Consider the following 18,768-nt stretch of genomic DNA (forward strand, 5'->3'; position numbering starts at 1 on the left):
ATTTCAGCCCTCCCAGAATTACTGGTTGCAGATGAAATTTCAAGACATTAGCTACTCAATAATGCCATCCAATCTGAAAACATGTACCCCTTTACCGCGTTAATATATAACACAGGAAGCTTTAAACCCTCGTATGCAATAAAGCAATGCAAATCGTTTTTGTGTTTTGCTCCTGAACATGTTAGTGAAGAATCTTGAGTTAAAGCCCTATTCTCATTCAAAAATGAATTAAGATTACAAAATACATTGCAATAGAATCTGTTATGGTTAATTTGGCAGGTTACCTTACATTGCATTACGTCCATGTCGGCTGCATTGCTAGGCTGTACAGTATGTGTTTGTGTGACTCGATGCAGTCAGAAACATCTTCGTCCATGGCTCACAATCTATTGTGATCTCATCTGTGATAGATATTGCTGTGCAATTGGTGGAGGTTGATGTGTGAGTGACAGCAATTGATAAATGATATGATAAATTGCATGTCAGTCGCTCTGCCACATGTGTGCAAGTTGTTTGCTGTTATGAATTTGTCTTTTTGAAGGTGGAAGCTGTTGCCAAATTCAGTGTAGTTGTAGTTTCAGGTTTATGTTTTTTCTTGTCATTTAAACTCGAAAATATATTTACTGTGTGTGTTAGATAGATCACAATATAACAGAGATCCAAAACATTAAGTAAAAAAAGTTCGTGATGTCAAGTAACAAAGACATGCTTATTACCGGTAAATGATAAATGTAGCATTGAAACCAACAGCCTGTAACAGTATGAGTTTGAATGAAAACATTAATGATTCTCAGTACTTTTTTTATTTGGTTTACAGATCCTCCAACCTAAAATATTAAGGAAAAAAGAAGTATAAATTATCATAATTTTAAATATTTTTCACTTCCGACCCGAAAAACATTTATATAAGGATAAACAAAATTATTTCTAGAATCTTGCAAAGCAGTAATGAGACGACTTTGCCATCAAAACTTTTTTGCAGAAGGAATCGCTCCTGCAATGTTTTGCATGACAATGCAGTGTTAACAGCAAGGGGTAGTCACTTCAGCCACATCAGGGTACCTGATGTTATGTCAGATTTTTATTAGTTTTTTACCTTCCAACTGAAGAAAATCTGTAAACCAATAAAAAACAAGGCCTAATGCTTCCATAAAACACCTACAATTATTCATTTTACCATCCTGAATTACACACTTTTTCAGGAAGAAAAATATGGAATGACTGTCTTAATGATTGTTTGCGTGAGAACCAAATATGTTTGTTATTTAGCCTCATGTAGAGTGGCATAGTCCAGGAATATGGTCCATGTGTCCTGTCAACGTATTAACTTGTAGTCAGTGTGTGTAGACGTTCCCACCTATAACTGCAAAGCATTTATACATCTAGTGCCACAATACGACATAGTCATGTGTGTTGAGATAGTCAGTGTATATGAGGTGTACATTTGTTAATACATTCCATATTATGTTTATATGAATAAAACATTAATTAAGCAAATTAATATGTTCTGTCTTCTTGTCTACATTTGGTAGGGAGGGGGGACATGGTAGGTTGAAATCTTAGGCACCACAAAGGCTGAGCAGAGTTGCGTCCCTTGAGTGTGCCAGAAACAGATTTAATTCTCCCTGATTGTTTCTGGATTTGTCAGCACCATACCTGTGTTAGTGGGTTTCACCAAAGTGGTAAAACTCAAAGACCTGCATTACTTCAGGCTTTCTTACCACATAAGCTGCCATATGTTGATAAAGTAGACACTATTTTATGGATAACAACTTCAAGGCTATTTCATCCCATCCGCCTACTATGAACTCATCAAGCAATAATCACCTATCCTGTTTAATTGGCTTCAAGTCCAATTGGCTTCCACCTATGTGTTCTCTGTCCATCGTCTTGTGACAGTATTATCCCTTTGTTGTCAACACCTACCTATGTTATCGCACTCATGTATGCAATTGTTGTTACTGTTAATCCTCCACCTACTATATATATTCTGTACTATGTCCCTCATTCAGTCTTGCTTGACAACGGTATAAGGATCTATACCAAAACGTCTCTTTTTACAGTATAAAAGAAGTTGTTATCCATAAAATTGTGTCTACCTTGTCATCCGTCAACTTCTAAGTAATGCCTATCAAACAATTCATATCTTGATAGAAATGAAATATTTCCTAATTAAACTCACACTGTCATTCATGGCATAGGGACGGAATTAGGAGTCGAGGGTAGGAATTTTCCTCTTGTGATTAAGCAAACTCCTCTAAAAGTCTCCATGTTTCCACTTATGTTTTGGGTATTGTTGCCATCTGCTTCATACAAAGATGAGGACTGGAAGTACCAGTGGTTTTATTTATCACAAATGTAATTTCTTCCTCAAACGGACACCCTGAAATTATTGAAAGCTTAAAGACTTTATAACTCCTACTTCCGACATGAATGCTTGTCTCAAACTGCACTGATATTTTGTCGATTGTGTTGCATGAGTGTGTATTTTTTCTGTTTTGTTTCAACAGTTTTTCAAATATCCATTGACAACTAAATTACAAAATTCTACTTGTCCAACAGCCTAGAATACCACCTCCAATAATTATAGTAACCCCGCAACCCTGCTCAGGAAACCTGTATGCATCATGCATGTATATATTCAAGGCTTGTTGAAATATATTTCTTATATTTTAAGTACTGTTTAGAAACGACTTCTTCAACTAAAATTTCGTTTTGGGGACAGATTCTGACTTGAACATGTCCATTCGTCACCACTCGCCCCTTTCCGTAACCTGCAAGAAGCGGAATAACACGAATGAACAACACGAGTTGGTCACGAATGGTACATGTCATGCCGTTCATATTCATTCGTGACCAACTCCGGGACAAGCAGGTTACGGAAAAGACCGAGTGGCGACGAATGGGCGCACCAATGCATGGCCTTGAACATCTCTTCATAGTCTCATCGGGGCGTACCTAGCCTCAAGGGTCATGTGGTACCATATAATAAAGAATTTTTAAAGAAAAAAAATATGAAAAATTAATATTCCTCCCTACCTGGTCAGTTTTGCAAAAAGCCATCAGTAATGAGAATATCTATAGTAGGCCTAAATACATCATTAGATCGCACATCATGGAATGCCTTCATATATATCTATTTTACTGAGTCAACAATGTCGTTTCTTTGTCGTTTTTATGACCCTTTTTATCACTAAAACTATTAACGCAAAACATGCACTTACATTTCGAACTACATTGCCACGTTGCTACAGTAAAAAAATATTCTTGAATTTTCTTTAAACAAGTAGATTTGTGATCAATAAAGGATAGAAGCGCACGTAAAAGAACAACTACAGCTCGTGCGGTTACGAAACATCTTATCAGGCTTGTTGAAATTGGGTCAGGTGATGACAAACAATTTACAACATACTACGATTTCGATAACCGTTTCGATACAGATAACAAGCATCTTCATCACACTCTGAATCTTACTCCACGCCCATACAAAACGTTTTTTTCTGGGATAATCTCAAAGGGTGTTTTTGTGTCCCAGTGGATCCACACAACTGTCTGACATCGTGGAGGAATGTTCCGGAGCCTGATGATACACCTGGGGTTCTGGAGCCACATGCCCATGGTGATCCCAAAGAGGTTCAAATCTGGCCAAGGTCGTACCCGGATTCATATTCTCTTTAGCATCAATTGATACGCGAGACGGGGACAGTCGCTATCATGTTGGAATACACATGGCGACCAATCCTCTGCGCAATGGGTCATTATTTTGTTTGTGTGTTTGTTGTTTAACGCCGCACTCACAATATTTCAGTATATGACGGCGGTCTGTAAATGATCAAGTCTGGATCAGACAATCCAGTGATTGACATCATGAGCTTCGATCCACGCAATTGGGATACGATGACATGCATCAACCAAGTCAGCGAGGCTGACCACCCGATCCCGTTAGTCGCCTCTTATGACTAGCATAGTCGCATGTTACGGCAAGCATAGGTTGCTGAAGACCTATTCTACCCCGGATTCTTATAGTGCTGCTGTAGTCCACTGAGATACCATGCCGCAGTTTTAACATGATTACCTCACTTAGACTCACTATACGGATTACGAGCCCATCAGTCCTTGTTACCGGCCAGGCAGGCTAACAACATGTGTCACCTTTTGTCATCCCTCTACTAAGAATCTTGCAATTCCATTGGTTAATCCGTATCACGTGACGAAACAATAATTTCATATATAGTTGAAATAGTGCTGAGTGTGGTGTTAAACAACAAACAACAAACCAACCAAAAACATTCCATTACAGTCAGAACAACCTTTCGCGAACTTTGACCGACTAATGAAATGACCAACATGAAGTCGACATCGGCCAATCAGAATGCAGCTTTCTCAAGCTTTACGGCACTAGTTTCAACCTGGCGACTTACATATCTGACTACGCTTTCAAAACTATTTCGACAAAGTTCTCGATTACAACTTTGTAGACTGAACAAAATAACATTCTGGAATGTCTGAGAGAAGGACGAGATTGCGGGGCAGTACTTCCCACGGGCTATGGAAAGTCTCTTCCGTTTCACGGGCTATGGAAAGTCTCTTCCGTTTCAAATGAGAGACAGACGATGATATCTGTCGTACAGCCTGTAACTGTCGTTCGGAATAACCCGTGTGAACAATTTCGAGGTTGAATGATAAGAAAACATATTCCGATTGTGACGTTTCCAATCTGGTAAGCGAGTGGGTGAGTTGGGTTAACGCCGCTTTGAACAGTATTCGTGTAGTACCACGGCGTGTCAGTTTAATGTGGGAGGAGACCCCAGAGTGATGCAGGTCTCAGTGTAGTGCTGACAAACCTAGAAACATAATCGCGGCGAACCAGGATTCGTACCAACGATCGTAGGTTACTGGCGCAAGCTCCTCACAGCGGAGCTCTCTATACTATACCGAGAGTGTAACGAAGGTGTCACGCGCTGGGAAGGAGCTTGGTTACTGGCGTGCCCAGGGGACGCAACTCTGCAAAGCGAATTGCGGCGCCTTAGACGACTGGGCCACATGTAACCCCCTTCTTGATAAAGTGAAACAGATACCCTCGGACTCTAACCTCCGATGAATGGAAAAGACCCTCAAAGTCGATAACGGCGAAACACTTGATATAGTCAGTTGTCTTACGACGGCATATCAGTAAGGCAAACATAATTATCTTCATGTACTTTCCGACACACACAAAAGCATGATAAGTTAATGGCTATTCAGTCTACGTCACAAGGTGACCTCTACAAACCTTGCTGCGCACGCTTAGGGATTTAGCATTTCGAGACGGGAAACGTTATTCATTCATTCATTCATTCATTCATTCATTCATCCATTCATTCATTCATTTATCTATTTATTTAAAAAAAAATATTTATTTATTTATTTATGATAATTATTTTCTTCTTCTTCTTCTTCTTCTGCTTCTTCTTCTTTGTTTCAGTCTTTTTTGGACAAATATATTTCTTACAAAAAAATACATTATTTGCAACTCTCCAATTTCAGGGAAGACATTCCCTTTAGGGGCTTCTATCTACTATATCTTAAAAAAAACCCAATTAAACCCAATATATATCTTAAACCTTCTTCTTTTCAGAACTACCTGTAAGTCAGGATGTCTTTGATTGCGCCTGGGTTGAACCAGTCGTCGAAGGCGCCGCTATTCGCTGTGCATGTTTGTGTCCCTTGGGTATGCCAGGAACCTATGATCGTGGGTTCGAATCCCGGTTCGCCTCGATTGTGTTTCTAGGTTTGTCAGCACCATACCAGTGCTCGTGGGTTTCACCAAAGTGGTAAACGTCTGAGACCTGGATCATTTCGGGCTTTCCTCCCACATCAGCTGACACGCCGTCATATTCATGTAAGTGGAAGACTTGTCAAAGAGGCGTTGGACCTATAAAAAACATAACTTAGATGTCAATATTGAAATATGTACTTAGTGTCGGTCGTGAGCAAGTGTATTTGTCTGCAGATAAACAAGCCAGTTCAGATAAGTGTGTCTTCTTATCGTAATGTAAACAAACTACTTACAGTCACACTATCTTCTTATAGTACAATAAGCACGGAGTGTTCACTCACACTATAAACCTCCCAATCCGAATCCGGTTAAATAGGGCGAAGATTTTCCCTGGTCCTGTCTGCATCCCTATACTGGTCAGTTACCGCTTTCGTCCGTCTGGCTGGTCACGGTTGACCAGTTCCTGATGTATTTGATGCACCATGTTGGAAATTGTTAATGTCTCTCTATGCAGAGTTACGTCCCTTACATGTGCCAGAAACCTGTGATATTCAAGTTACGAATGAGAATTGGGCTGTTGCAATGCGTGACTTACATTGACTGACGGTCTGTTGCCGTTCCCAGAACATGTGTCGTTACTCATGCTATCAACCACATGTTTACCTGGCCCGGTGGAGTATTCCATGTCGTTGTCATGACATTGCTGACTGGAGAGTATAGGGTTCAGATAGGGTTCACATCCAACATTCTCTCCGTCGTCGTTCCATGGTCGGACAGCTTTTCGAACCGACACTCCGACACAAGTGAAATACTGTGAAAATATTTTTAAACCATACTTCGTGTCCCCAGCCGTATTATAGATGGGATGTGGATAATCCACTTACACTTCTTGTGTGCCCCAGCCAATAAAATGTACTCACTCACTCACCCAAACAACCCGATCACTACCTCGCCCACTCGCTCACCCACTCGCTCACCCACTCGCTCTCTACCTCGCTCACTCGGTCACTACCTCGCCCACTCGCTCTCTACCTCGCCCACTCGGTCACTACCTCACCCACTCGGTCACTACCTCACCCACTCGCTCTCTAACGCGCCCACTCGATCACTACCTCACCCACTCGCACTCTACTTCGCCCAGTCGGTCACTACCTAGCCCACTCGCTCTCTACCTCGCCCACTCGCTCTCTAACGCGTCCACTCGGTCACTACCTCACCCACTCGCTCTCGACTTCGCCCAGTCGGTCACTACCTAGCCCACTCGCTCTCTACCTCGCCCACTCGCTCTCTACCTCGCCCACTCGGTCACTACCTCACCCACTCACTCACTACCTCACCCACTCGCTCTCTACCTCCCTCACTCGGTCACTACCGAAAATGAGCGCGTTTGACAACTCACGTGGCCTCGTCGTTTCAAATAACCCGCGCTCGCTAGAGAGTGCGACCTGGTTTCATGAATACAGGGTGTGTGTTGAAAGTACATCATTCCACAATAGAGACAGGTTGCATAGTTGATGTTTCAATGCTAGCGTTTCCTTTTAACGCGATGACAAATAAGCCGTACGGTTTGAGTTTTAACCGTGTAACATGATGTGCACAGTTTTACTTCAGAACGTGCTATTTTGAAAATAAATAGAGAACTTATAAGTACCAAGACAATCCAGTGATCAACAACATGAGCAGCGATCTGTGCAACTAGGAACCGATGGCACGTGTCATCCGAGTCGGCGAGACTGACCAACCGATCCCCGTCAGTCGCCGATAAGCATGGGTTACTGAAGGTCGGTTACTATAACCCGGACCTTCACGGATGTAGTATGACGAAGACTATATACTAATATGCAAAAACTGAGAAAAAACAAACAATTCATTCGTATCATTTATCTAGTCAATCGGTTCCACACAAAGCCGTGATATACGAATGGACAATAGTATTCACTCTGGAACATTATTTAGTCACTCATATACACATGCTGCTGCTGTTCGAAGGCCCTATTGTTTAAAAAGCGAGTCCATGTTTTGAAACACATTTCGCACTGTTGAATGTTTCCTTTCCTACGCTGTTTTAAGGTTGAATGGTTGTCTATAGTCTATGCTTTATCCATTGCTTGTAACGATTTCCGTCTAGGAGGTCCCAGTTTCACAATTCCTCTCACGTAAAGGGAAATTCGGCTTTTCTTATCTTTCAAACGCCTCAGTTTACGAGGTGTTTTCAAAATATGAATCAAACTAGACGGATTCATGTCTCCCAGGTTGTATAGCATGTTTTGAAACAGAGGTGCCTCTTTAAAGAACGTAGTATATTCCATCGCATAGTTCAGAGTACTACGCACTAGATCGTCCCACCTCAGTTTCAATCTTCTCTCAATCCATTCTTGCGTTCGTCCCTGTCGCCTGTACTGTTTTTTCTGCAGTTTCATCTTGTCATGAAACGTATCGTACACCTGCTTCCAGATGCGTTGTAAGCCTACATTTTGCCACTCCTCGGCTTCCATATTAGTGAATGTTGACTTCCCACGTGGAGGTTTGACGGCAAGACCACTGCCTTTCTGGGAAGAGGCTAGGTCGTCAAAAGTCACTGTCATCGTCATCACTCTCGAGTCTGGCACACTTTCTCTTAGGTTGAAGGCTATTGGCCGAACACCAGTGTTTGATATGTCACTGTAGATCGTGCATGTTATCTATCAGCACCCCGCAATCTGCGCAAGCCGTGGCCATAGTCAATGATGTCTCACTACTCGTGTCTGAATCGGTTTCAATTGGAGTGAGCTGATGTTGGGGCAATCTCTCTTCTTGTGTCAGAGGACTATCCAGAGATTCTGTTGTAGTCAACTTCTCCCTACGCAGATCAGGTTCAGACTGTGCTGTTGTTCGCCTGTTTTCCTCATTTATGAGGTTAACATGCAGTCGATCCTTATCTTTGGTGGTAGGTTTTAGATCGATGGTGAGTTGTCCATAGGGTGATATGGAGTGATCCATATGTTCGGGGAAAATTCTACGAGTGAAGAGTTTGATTTGCTGTTTATCTATGGGGGAATGAAACAGGGTGACATAATGCGCGTTCAAAGCAATGTCTCTCAATTCCTTACCTCCCGGAAACAGATTTTGTATCAAGAGAAAGATCAATACATTCTTGTGATGTGAGGTTTTGAGTAAACAGCCGCGAAATACGCTTGTCGTGCTTTGCTTCGGCCAGGAAATCATCCAGGACCAACACGTTCTGTTGACGAGCATCAAAGTAATCCTCGTCCAAGATATCGTAGGGAATTCCTTTTACAAAGGTCAGCTGAGGCAGCTGCTCACCGAGGTTCTGATACAATGGCTGCCATTGAGTATAACACCAAACGATGCGGGTAGGTTGGGGTTGGATCAGGCCATGCCGGAGTACATGAGAGGTAAACACAGACTTTCCACAACCACTGGGTCCCACAACGAGCGCATTTGAGGGAATCAGGAACTTGAATTGTTCTCGAAGATCAGATATACATGGTAAATGAGGCAGCCACGAATGGACTTGCGATCGCGGCGGCGGCGGATGTGCTTGTAACGGCGGGTTGGCTTGACGCAGTGGTGGCGGTGGGTAGACTTGCGGCGGTGGCGGCGTTAGCGGGTGGGCTTGTAATGGCGGGTGGATTTGCGGCGGCGGCGGCGGCGGTAGCGGATGGGCTTGCGGCGGTGGCGTTAGCGGCTGGGCTTGTAATGGCGAGTGGACTTGCGGCGGCGGGTGGGTTTGTAACGGCGGCGGTATGCTATGTTTATTTCTCCTGTGTCGTAACATGACATCTCTCCTTGAAAACATTTTTTCACAGTCCGGACAGGTGGCAACCCCCATGGTGATCCAATATAGTGTGCGATTAGAGGGTATGAAGCTTTCTTTTATACCCTTGACTCTGTTGACGCTTCAAGGCAGCAAGTGCCTCTTCCACCACAGCCTTCACCTCCGACACATGTTGTATTTTCATGGGTTGGGGTGTTGTCTTCAATCCCTGTTTGGTTGTCATAGTTTTCATTTTAGGTGTTACCTGTCTCTTCTTTGTCTTCAGCGTCGACTTCTTGGCTGCCTGTGGTTTCTTTCTCTGTTGTGATTTTCTCAATGCAGTCTTCCTAAATATATCTCTAGGGTCAAGTCTAATCTCTGTAGCTTTCTTCATGTTGTTCACGTCCAATCCGTTTGCTTGCGAGAGTAAAACTGTTTGTCGGGCTACACTGCTGTAGAGTTTATACTGTCTTACACGAGCAGGGAATCTTGGAAGACACTCTTTTCTTCACAGCACACTTGTGTGTATGTTAAAAAAGCAATCATATTAGTATATAGTCTTCGTCATACTACACCCGTGAAGGTCCGGGTTATAGAATTGACCTTCAGTAACCCATGCTTATCGGCGACTGACGGCGGGGATCGGTCGGTCAGTCTCGCCAACCCGGATGACACATGCCATCGGTTCCTAGTTGCACAGATCGCTGCTCATGCTGTTGATCACTGGATTGTCTGGTCCAGCTCGTTTATTGACAGACCACCGTCCTAGAGCTGGAATAATGCTGAGTGTGGCGTAAAACTAAATTCAATCACACGCTGATACCAATACATCTAAAAAGTAATGTCATCATTTAAATGATGAGTTTAAACGCGTATTTTACCCTTACAAGGACGAGTGCATTCCACACACCCTTCCTGTTATCAATGTGTCACTGTTTACAGTTTGGGCGAACATAACCCTATAGACATGTGTGCGGACGAGTTCATTCATCAGAAATCTGTCATTTACGATGTGTTTATAAATATGAACTGCTAACCACGCTCATAGTCATGTCCTACATCATTCAAATGTATTAAATACCGAATATGTTTAATAGACACCAACGAAAGAAAGGTTTAATGAGGGGAATACCCATATATATCCTCTCTGAAATAACTCCCTTTTAAAATAACAAATGTACAACACATCTTCCCTAACATATCATAAATACGGGACACTGCTCACACAATTTATGAATGGGAAGCTTCAGGCGAGGCTGGTATGTTGACATTAATTGTAAGGCCGGGGTATGTTGACATTGTTATAGGCGGTCGGTCGCTTAGTCTGTCTGCTATACATTAGCTATGAATAAACCTGCTTCAACATATATTTCCAATAAAACATTTTCCTCGTCAAACAATTTTTCATGATAAACTCTGTTCTCTCTTCGAATTAAGGGTGAGTATTGTAAACATGAAAATGTCCTATAGATTGCTTCCATCACTTTCCCAACAAACCTAGCTTCGTGCCGTCACACTGGTACATGTACTTATCAGTTTTCTATCTATTTTCAAAATAGCACGTTCTGAAGTAAAACTATGCACATCATTTTTTTAAAACTTTATTTCTGTTGCATTTACAATGCTATACAATGTAATACATAGGCAGTAAACAAAAGTTGAGGACAGAATGATTATGTGGGAAACAAAAGATGACAAGATGACCAAAATTTGTAGAATGTATCGATACTATTACTTATGAGAGCTGTGTATTTTGTAAGCATGTAATATTTGTAAATCTCTTTTTTAAGAAACTGGAAGTTCAGTACCTTTTTTGAATATCTATATTCAAAAATTACGAATTTGCAAAGTAAGATAATTACATTTAGAGGATCGTTGTGTCGCTGATCAGATCCAAGCAGAATGTTTTTTCTTGTTAATTTGAGTTAACAAGGCCTAATGCTTCCATAAAACACCTACAATTATTCATTTTACCATCCTGAATTACACACTTTTTCAGGAAGAAAAATATGGAATGACTGTCTTAATGATTGTTTGCGTGAGAACCAAATATGTTTGTTATTTAGCCTCATGTAGAGTGGCATAGTCCAGGAATATGGTCCATGTGTCCTGTCAACGTATTAACTTGTAGTCAGTGTGTGTAGACGTTCCCACCTATAACTGCAAAGCATTTATACATCTAGTGCCACAATACGACATAGTCATGTGTGTTGAGATAGTCAGTGTATATGAGGTGTACATTTGTTAATACATTCCATATTATGTTTATATGAATAAAACATTAATTAAGCAAATTAATATGTTCTGTCTTCTTGTCTACATTTGGTAGGGAGGGGGGACATGGTAGGTTGAAATCTTAGGCACCACAAAGGCTGAGCAGAGTTGCGTCCCTTGAGTGTGCCAGAAACAGATTTAATTCTCCCTGATTGTTTCTGGATTTGTCAGCACCATACCTGTGTTAGTGGGTTTCACCAAAGTGGTAAAACTCAAAGACCTGCATTACTTCAGGCTTTCTTACCACATAAGCTGCCATATGTTGATAAAGTAGACACTATTTTATGGATAACAACTTCAAGGCTATTTCATCCCATCCGCCTACTATGAACTCATCAAGCAATAATCACCTATCCTGTTTAATTGGCTTCAAGTCCAATTGGCTTCCACCTATGTGTTCTCTGTCCATCGTCTTGTGACAGTATTATCCCTTTGTTGTCAACACCTACCTATGTTATCGCACTCATGTATGCAATTGTTGTTACTGTTAATCCTCCACCTACTATATATATTCTGTACTATGTCCCTCATTCAGTCTTGCTTGACAACGGTATAAGGATCTATACCAAAACGTCTCTTTTTACAGTATAAAAGAAGTTGTTATCCATAAAATTGTGTCTACCTTGTCATCCGTCAACTTCTAAGTAATGCCTATCAAACAATTCATATCTTGATAGAAATGAAATATTTCCTAATTAAACTCACACTGTCATTCATGGCATAGGGACGGAATTAGGAGTCGAGGGTAGGAATTTTCCTCTTGTGATTAAGCAAACTCCTCTAAAAGTCTCCATGTTTCCACTTATGTTTTGGGTATTGTTGCCATCTGCTTCATACAAAGATGAGGACTGGAAGTACCAGTGGTTTTATTTATCACAAATGTAATTTCTTCCTCAAACGGACACCCTGAAATTATTGAAAGCTTAAAGACTTTATAACTCCTACTTCCGACATGAATGCTTGTCTCAAACTGCACTGATATTTTGTCGATTGTGTTGCATGAGTGTGTATTTTTTCTGTTTTGTTTCAACAGTTTTTCAAATATCCATTGACAACTAAATTACAAAATTCTACTTGTCCAACAGCCTAGAATACCACCTCCAATAATTATAGTAACCCCGCAACCCTGCTCAGGAAACCTGTATGCATCATGCATGTATATATTCAAGGCTTGTTGAAATATATTTCTTATATTTTAAGTACTGTTTAGAAACGACTTCTTCAACTAAAATTTCGTTTTGGGGACAGATTCTGACTTGAACATGTCCATTCGTCACCACTCGCCCCTTTCCGTAACCTGCAAGAAGCGGAATAACACGAATGAACAACACGAGTTGGTCACGAATGGTACATGTCATGCCGTTCATATTCATTCGTGACCAACTCCGGGACAAGCAGGTTACGGAAAAGACCGAGTGGCGACGAATGGGCGCACCAATGCATGGCCTTGAACATCTCTTCATAGTCTCATCGGGGCGTACCTAGCCTCAAGGGTCATGTGGTACCATATAATAAAGAATTTTTAAAGAAAAAAAATATGAAAAATTAATATTCCTCCCTACCTGGTCAGTTTTGCAAAAAGCCATCAGTAATGAGAATATCTATAGTAGGCCTAAATACATCATTAGATCGCACATCATGGAATGCCTTCATATATATCTATTTTACTGAGTCAACAATGTCGTTTCTTTGTCGTTTTTATGACCCTTTTTATCACTAAAACTATTAACGCAAAACATGCACTTACATTTCGAACTACATTGCCACGTTGCTACAGTAAAAAAATATTCTTGAATTTTCTTTAAACAAGTAGATTTGTGATCAATAAAGGATAGAAGCGCACGTAAAAGAACAACTACAGCTCGTGCGGTTACGAAACATCTTATCAGGCTTGTTGAAATTGGGTCAGGTGATGACAAACAATTTACAACATACTACGATTTCGATAACCGTTTCGATACAGATAACAAGCATCTTCATCACACTCTGAATCTTACTCCACGCCCATACAAAACGTTTTTTTCTGGGATAATCTCAAAGGGTGTTTTTGTGTCCCAGTGGATCCACACAACTGTCTGACATCGTGGAGGAATGTTCCGGAGCCTGATGATACACCTGGGGTTCTGGAGCCACATGCCCATGGTGATCCCAAAGAGGTTCAAATCTGGCCAAGGTCGTACCCGGATTCATATTCTCTTTAGCATCAATTGATACGCGAGACGGGGACAGTCGCTATCATGTTGGAATACACATGGCGACCAATCCTCTGCGCAATGGGTCATTATTTTGTTTGTGTGTTTGTTGTTTAACGCCGCACTCACAATATTTCAGTATATGACGGCGGTCTGTAAATGATCAAGTCTGGATCAGACAATCCAGTGATTGACATCATGAGCTTCGATCCACGCAATTGGGATACGATGACATGCATCAACCAAGTCAGCGAGGCTGACCACCCGATCCCGTTAGTCGCCTCTTATGACTAGCATAGTCGCATGTTACGGCAAGCATAGGTTGCTGAAGACCTATTCTACCCCGGATTCTTATAGTGCTGCTGTAGTCCACTGAGATACCATGCCGCAGTTTTAACATGATTACCTCACTTAGACTCACTATACGGATTACGAGCCCATCAGTCCTTGTTACCGGCCAGGCAGGCTAACAACATGTGTCACCTTTTGTCATCCCTCTACTAAGAATCTTGCAATTCCATTGGTTAATCCGTATCACGTGACGAAACAATAATTTCATATATAGTTGAAATAGTGCTGAGTGTGGTGTTAAACAACAAACAACAAACCAACCAAAAACATTCCATTACAGTCAGAACAACCTTTCGCGAACTTTGACCGACTAATGAAATGACCAACATGAAGTCGACATCGGCCAATCAGAATGCAGCTTTCTCAAGCTTTACGGCACTAGTTTCAACCTGGCGACTTACATATCTGACTACGCTTTCAAAACTATTTCGACAAAGTTCTCGATTACAACTTTGTAGACTGAACAAAATAACATTCTGGAATGTCTGAGAGATGGACGAGATTGCGGGGCAGTACTTCCCACGGGCTATGGAAAGTCTCTTCCGTTTCACGGGCTATGGAAAGTCTCTTCCGTTTCAAATGAGAGACAGACGATGATATCTGTCGTACAGCCTGTAACTGTCGTTCGGAATAACCCGTGTGAACAATTTCGAGGTTGAATGATAAGAAAACATATTCCGATTGTGACGTTTCCAATCTGGTAAGCGAGTGGGTGAGTTGGGTTAACGCCGCTTTGAACAGTATTCGTGTAGTACCACGGCGTGTCAGTTTAATGTGGGAGGAGACCCCAGAGTGATGCAGGTCTCAGTGTAGTGCTGACAAACCTAGAAACATAATCGCGGCGAACCAGGATTCGTACCAACGATCGTAGGTTACTGGCGCAAGCTCCTCACAGCGGAGCTCTCTATACTATACCGAGAGTGTAACGAAGGTGTCACGCGCTGGGAAGGAGCTTGGTTACTGGCGTGCCCAGGGGACGCAACTCTGCAAAGCGAATTGCGGCGCCTTAGACGACTGGGCCACATGTAACCCCCTTCTTGATAAAGTGAAACAGATACCCTCGGACTCTAACCTCCGATGAATGGAAAAGACCCTCAAAGTCGATAACGGCGAAACACTTGATATAGTCAGTTGTCTTACGACGGCATATCAGTAAGGCAAACATAATTATCTTCATGTACTTTCCGACACACACAAAAGCATGATAAGTTAATGGCTATTCAGTCTACGTCACAAGGTGACCTCTACAAACCTTGCTGCGCACGCTTAGGGATTTAGCATTTCGAGACGGGAAACGTTATTCATTCATTCATTCATTCATTCATTCATTCATCCATTCATTCATTCATTTATCTATTTATTTAAAAAAAAATATTTATTTATTTATTTATGATAATTATTTTCTTCTTCTTCTTCTTCTTCTGCTTCTTCTTCTTTGTTTCAGTCTTTTTTGGACAAATATATTTCTTACAAAAAAATACATTATTTGCAACTCTCCAATTTCAGGGAAGACATTCCCTTTAGGGGCTTCTATCTACTATATCTTAAAAAAAACCCAATTAAACCCAATATATATCTTAAACCTTCTTCTTTTCAGAACTACCTGTAAGTCAGGATGTCTTTGATTGCGCCTGGGTTGAACCAGTCGTCGAAGGCGCCGCTATTCGCTGTGCATGTTTGTGTCCCTTGGGTATGCCAGGAACCTATGATCGTGGGTTCGAATCCCGGTTCGCCTCGATTGTGTTTCTAGGTTTGTCAGCACCATACCAGTGCTCGTGGGTTTCACCAAAGTGGTAAACGTCTGAGACCTGGATCATTTCGGGCTTTCCTCCCACATCAGCTGACACGCCGTCATATTCATGTAAGTGGAAGACTTGTCAAAGAGGCGTTGGACCTATAAAAAACATAACTTAGATGTCAATATTGAAATATGTACTTAGTGTCGGTCGTGAGCAAGTGTATTTGTCTGCAGATAAACAAGCCAGTTCAGATAAGTGTGTCTTCTTATCGTAATGTAAACAAACTACTTACAGTCACACTATCTTCTTATAGTACAATAAGCACGGAGTGTTCACTCACACTATAAACCTCCCAATCCGAATCCGGTTAAATAGGGCGAAGATTTTCCCTGGTCCTGTCTGCATCCCTATACTGGTCAGTTACCGCTTTCGTCCGTCTGGCTGGTCACGGTTGACCAGTTCCTGATGTATTTGATGCACCATGTTGGAAATTGTTAATGTCTCTCTATGCAGAGTTACGTCCCTTACATGTGCCAGAAACCTGTGATATTCAAGTTACGAATGAGAATTGGGCTGTTGCAATGCGTGACTTACATTGACTGACGGTCTGTTGCCGTTCCCAGAACATGTGTCGTTACTCATGCTATCAACCACATGTTTACCTGGCCCGGTGGAGTATTCCATGTCGTTGTCATGACATTGCTGACTGGAGAGTATAGGGTTCAGATAGGGTTCACATCCAACATTCTCTCCGTCGTCGTTCCATGGTCGGACAGCTTTTCGAACCGACACTCCGACACAAGTGAAATACTGTGAAAATATTTTTAAACCATACTTCGTGTCCCCAGCCGTATTATAGATGGGATGTGGATAATCCACTTACACTTCTTGTGTGCCCCAGCCAATAAAATGTACTCACTCACTCACCCAAACAACCCGATCACTACCTCGCCCACTCGCTCACCCACTCGCTCACCCACTCGCTCTCTACCTCGCTCACTCGGTCACTACCTCGCCCACTCGCTCTCTACCTCGCCCACTCGGTCACTACCTCACCCACTCGGTCACTACCTCACCCACTCGCTCTCTAACGCGCCCACTCGATCACTACCTCACCCACTCGCACTCTACTTCGCCCAGTCGGTCACTACCTAGCCCACTCGCTCTCTACCTCGCCCACTCGCTCTCTAACGCGTCCACTCGGTCACTACCTCACCCACTCGCTCTCGACTTCGCCCAGTCGGTCACTACCTAGCCCACTCGCTCTCTACCTCGCCCACTCGCTCTCTACCTCGCCCACTCGGTCACTACCTCACCCACTCACTCACTACCTCACCCACTCGCTCTCTACCTCCCTCACTCGGTCACTACCGAAAATGAGCGCGTTTGACAACTCACGTGGCCTCGTCGTTTCAAATAACCCGCGCTCGCTAGAGAGTGCGACCTGGTTTCATGAATACAGGGTGTGTGTTGAAAGTACATCATTCCACAATAGAGACAGGTTGCATAGTTGATGTTTCAATGCTAGCGTTTCCTTTTAACGCGATGACAAATAAGCCGTACGGTTTGAGTTTTAACCGTGTAACATGATGTGCACAGTTTTACTTCAGAACGTGCTATTTTGAAAATAAATAGAGAACTTATAAGTACCAAGACAATCCAGTGATCAACAACATGAGCAGCGATCTGTGCAACTAGGAACCGATGGCACGTGTCATCCGAGTCGGCGAGACTGACCAACCGATCCCCGTCAGTCGCCGATAAGCATGGGTTACTGAAGGTCGGTTACTATAACCCGGACCTTCACGGATGTAGTATGACGAAGACTATATACTAATATGCAAAAACTGAGAAAAAACAAACAATTCATTCGTATCATTTATCTAGTCAATCGGTTCCACACAAAGCCGTGATATACGAATGGACAATAGTATTCACTCTGGAACATTATTTAGTCACTCATATACACATGCTGCTGCTGCTCGAAGGCCCTATTGTTTAAAAAGCGAGTCCATGTTTTGAAACACATTTCGCACTGTTGAATGTTTCCTTTCCTACGCTGTTTTAAGGTTGAATGGTTGTCTATAGTCTATGCTTTATCCATTGCTTGTAACGATTTCCGTCTAGGAGGTCCCAGTTTCACAATTCCTCTCACGTAAAGGGAAATTCGGCTTTTCTTATCTTTCAAACGCCTCAGTTTACGAGGTGTTTTCAAAATATGAATCAAACTAGACGGATTCATGTCTCCCAGGTTGTATAGCATGTTTTGAAACAGAGGTGCCTCTTTAAAGAACGTAGTATATTCCATCGCATAGTTCAGAGTACTACGCACTAGATCGTCCCACCTCAGTTTCAATCTTCTCTCAATCCATTCTTGCGTTCGTCCCTGTCGCCTGTACTGTTTTTTCTGCAGTTTCATCTTGTCATGAAACGTATCGTACACCTGCTTCCAGATGCGTTGTAAGCCTACATTTTGCCACTCCTCGGCTTCCATATTAGTGAATGTTGACTTCCCACGTGGAGGTTTGACGGCAAGACCACTGCCTTTCTGGGAAGAGGCTAGGTCGTCAAAAGTCACTGTCATCGTCATCACTCTCGAGTCTGGCACACTTTCTCTTAGGTTGAAGGCTATTGGCCGAACACCAGTGTTTGATATGTCACTGTAGATCGTGCATGTTATCTATCAGCACCCCGCAA

Source organism: Haliotis cracherodii, unplaced genomic scaffold (genome assembly GCF_022045235.1).
Source record: "Haliotis cracherodii isolate W230 unplaced genomic scaffold, xgHalCrac1.p SCAF_4, whole genome shotgun sequence".
NCBI classification, from domain to species: domain Eukaryota; kingdom Metazoa; phylum Mollusca; class Gastropoda; order Lepetellida; family Haliotidae; genus Haliotis; species Haliotis cracherodii.